This window comes from Pristiophorus japonicus, chromosome 5 (assembly GCF_044704955.1).
Source record: "Pristiophorus japonicus isolate sPriJap1 chromosome 5, sPriJap1.hap1, whole genome shotgun sequence".
Classification (NCBI taxonomy): domain Eukaryota; kingdom Metazoa; phylum Chordata; class Chondrichthyes; family Pristiophoridae; genus Pristiophorus; species Pristiophorus japonicus.
The window spans coordinates 229,991,937-229,996,007 of NC_091981.1; the positions used below are offsets into that span (position 1 = coordinate 229,991,937).

Genomic DNA, 4,071 nt, shown 5'->3' on the forward strand with positions numbered 1-4,071 from the left:
GTATCTTCATTCCCACTTGCACTACCGCTTCCACAAGGTAACTAAAAGAGGCTATGTGGAGTTTTTATCCACATAACCTTTAATTAGAGAGTCATTAAAAAGCTGTTGATGAAAACTACTAAGACGTGAGACTCTTTGTTGTTTTGTGTAGAGTATACTGCTGGTTTCTTGCTTTCTTCTGCTTGTGTGTAATCATCTTGTAAATGTGACTGCGAGTTTCAGCATGAAGGTCTCTGGCCATGTGATATTTATTATCTTTTAGAGTGAGCAGGAGAGCATGGTGAGCATTCCATGTGGTCTCTGGTGCATAATTCATGAAAAAGGGTAATCATTTGCCTTACTGCCATTCACGCCATGCATAAGGTTATAGGTTTCAGTTCATAGTAATCTTGGTCTGCTAATGCAAACTGTCTTCTTGCTGTGAAGCTGGGAGAAAGCCTGAATTGTAATAACATTATATAGGGGCTAGAAATTGCAGTCAGTGGTGTACATCCGGAGTAAGCCTCCGACCTGCGAAAGAATTACAAAACTACCTGCTGGCAGCGAGGCTGCGAAAACTTGCGGTCTCAGGCCTCGAGGTGGAGGGAAGTGTAAAGGCTCACGGATCCCAGGGATGCAGGCGGAGCGCAAGAGTACCTGGGATCACATGGGCCTGGCCCTCCAATCACAAAACAGAATTCCATTTTAATCATTTCCAAAGGGAATCCCCTAATGAGATGCAATGAAATCTAATCTAATTCCAATTTACAGAATTGGAATTGTATTTGTAATGCCCTACAATCCACCAACCTCACTAAAAAGTTATTATTTTGATCATTTTAGTCATTATTAAAATTGTAATCTGAGCCAATATTTGCAAAAACTCATTTCATCCAGTGCATGTGCGTTATTTACAATATGAAAATGTTTAAATAATGGCTTAGATAACCCCTTGCACTGATGAAAATAAGCCCTGAACCTGTTTGCATCAAACATAACACTTACGTGTGCAATTGCTGGCCAGTTGGTGGGCTAATCTCTGTGCCAGCGATTGCTTTCTCTTGGCCCGCACGGATGGCCTGTTAACGTGTACATTGACAGGCCACAAGTTTCAGATTTGCAAGCACGTGCAGAAATCCCAAACTTGCGGTGGATTTCAAAGGGAATGTGACAGTGTACTCTGACATCATACACGCCGCAATTTCAGGGCCATTATTTACTCAACTGCACTTTCTGCCATTTTGTTTCTAACAGAGAAAAAACTTTGTGCGGGGCTCTAATCACGGGAGCTAAGTTTGGTAAGCTTCGTTCTTGGTCCTCTTTCTTCATTTACCTCTGCCAAGTGGAAGGGGGAGAAATCCATGTTCGCCAGCAAAGTTGCCAGTTAACGGCTGCTGGAAATGGCCACAATGCTAACCAAGTGAAATTGGTCTGGGGGGCATGAAGATAGGTGGCCCACCAACCATGCAATGCTGTCCTCGTGGGTTGCTGCAGGGATCCGGGACGGAGTTTCTGTCCAGGTCCGGCATTACAGCTTCCCACAGCCTCTGTGAGCAAAGCTGTGGAGCTTGCAGGGAATTGGGGGTAATGAAGAGGTTTGAGATTTAAAGGGGCCATGCGCACTGAAGCAATACAAGTTAAAAGGCAGTGAATCAATACATTTATCAGCCCTTTCTGCCTTTTAAGAAATATTCAATATTTAAAAGAAATTCCAAATGTGAATATTCAGCTGTTAAAGCTGAATTACCTTCCTAACCTCACCAAATGGAAAAACTGCCCCAGCACTAACACAAATGGCTCAGCAAGCCAGGGAAGAGGCACCGAGGGTCTCATACGCAGCACTCCAGCTTTGTGCAGGAGGTTAACACTGCAAGAGCGGCCCTCCACCCACATGGGCCAGGAGGCCCTCCAGAAAGAACGATGTGGGAGTATATCACTAAGGCTGTCACTGCCAGCTGTGTCGCCCCCACCCCCCACCTGGTTCCGGTGCCCAAAGAGGCTTCATGACCTCAGACCACTTGTCAAGGTCAGTGAATGCATCTTCAAAAGCCGTCTCCTACCAACTGCATCACTAGCCTCACACACTGCTCAATGCACAATCTCCACCCCTAATCATTCACCTATCAACGATTTTCACCAATGACAAGGCACATCTCCCATTCCCAGCCTCACCTCACCCCCTTGGAGGAGATGGTGCAGGACATTCTTGGCAGGGGCATGGTTGAGCCCTTGGTCAGTGACAGGGCTGAAAAGATACAAGATGTTGGTATCCTCATATGTTATCCTCCTTCTGGCATGCAGCTCTTGCTTTCCCGCCCTCCCATCAGCACAACTCCACCCTTGTGTCTTCCTCATTTCACACACCCAAGAAATGCAGCCTGCCCAGCCAGTGGGACCACAGGCGGATGATTCCATCCCAGATATCCCGGCCACAAAGGGGTTGTGTGGGATGCATCCTTCCATCTCTTTAGCTTCCTCCTCTTCTGTGTATTCCTCTTCTGCATCTTTCTCTTCCCTCTGCAAGCGGATGCTGTAAATTTAAAATTGCTATTGAGGGAGTGCAGCGAAGGTTCACCAGACTGATTCCTGGGATGGCAGGACTGACATATGAGGAGAGATTGGATCAACTGGGCCTCTATTCACTGGAGTTTAGAAGAACGAGAGGGGATCTCATAGAAACATATAAAATTCTGACGGGACTGGACAGGTTAGATGCAGGAAGAATGTTCCCGATGTTGGGGAAGTCCAGAACCAGGGGTCACAGTCTAAGGATAAGGGGTAGGCCATTTGGGACTGAGATGAGGAGAAACTTCTTCATTAAAGAGTTTTGTTAACCTATGGAATTCTCTACTGCAGAGAGTTGTTGATGCCAGTTCATTAGATATATTCAAGAGGGAGTTAGATATGGCCCTTTTGGCTAAAGGGACCAAGGGGTATGGAGAGAAAGTGGGAAAGAGGTTTTTTTTTTTAATTCGTAGCCAATCGTTCCAATTCTTTGTCAAATCACAAACGCCAGAGGTCACCTTGCACACATCAAGGATCACTCTGCGCCAATGCTCTTAGCCAAAAGGCCTAGAGCCACTGCACCGTTCCTGGAAGTACTGCAATACCAGGTTGGTGCCATGGAGGTGGATGGGTCAGGCCCCCCACACACCTCCTATTTCCAAAAAAGCAAGCATATACCTTCCTGATCCAGGGAGAACCACCTTGGGGTTATGGTGGTTACTCCCCTGTCAGGTCAGTTACGCATGATCTTAGCCAAAAGGCCGAGAAGCGGGAAAGAGGTACTGAGGTGAATGATCAGCCATAATCTTATTGAATGGTGGTGCAGGCTCGAAGTGCCAAATGGCCTACTCCTACACCTATTTTCTCTGTTTCTATGGCCCCAAGTTTCTACATGATTTGCTCCTGATTTTTAGGAGCAACTGGTGTAGAACAGAGTATCTTAGATATCAGAATTCTCCACATTTAGTTTGCTCCAGTTCTAGTCAGGTAGAACAGTTTCACTTTGGAACAGAATTTTTTTTTCAAAAGGGGGCGTGTCCGGCCACTTACGCCTGATTTCAAAGTTTCGTGAGTGAAAACTTACTCCAAACTAACTTAGAATGGAGTAAGTGAAGATTTTTGTATGCTCGAAAAAACCTTGTCTACACTTTAGAAAATCAGGCGTAGGGAATGGTGGGGGGGGGTGTTTAAAGGGAAGTTTACAAACATTAAACACTTCAGTTTTACAAATAAAGAGCCATCATCAATAATAAATGATAAATACATCAATAAATCAACCAATAAATCAATCAAAAAAAATTTATAAGAAATTATTATTTTTTTTAAATCAATAAATAAAACATTTTCTACTTACCGACTGCAGCACCGGGAGCCCTCCAACAGCGTGCTGGGATGCCCCCCTCAGTGTGTCTCTGTCAGTGTCTCTATCTATCTGTCTGTCTGTGTGTCTCTCATTCTCTGTCTGTCAGTGCCTGTGTTTTTGACAGCGAGGGGAGGGGGAGGAGGGGGGTAGAGGGAGAGAGGGGGAGGGATGGGGGAGAAGGGGGGGGAGAAGGGGGAGGGATGAGGGAGAAGGGGGGAGAGGGG

General features: G+C 45.7%; 1 pseudogene; it reads right to left on the minus strand.

Moving 5' to 3' along the window:
- Positions 1–3,055: 3,055 nt before the first annotated feature.
- On the minus strand, positions 3,056–3,257 carry LOC139264822 (U2 spliceosomal RNA; annotated as a pseudogene).
- Positions 3,258–4,071: the final 814 nt, after the last annotated feature.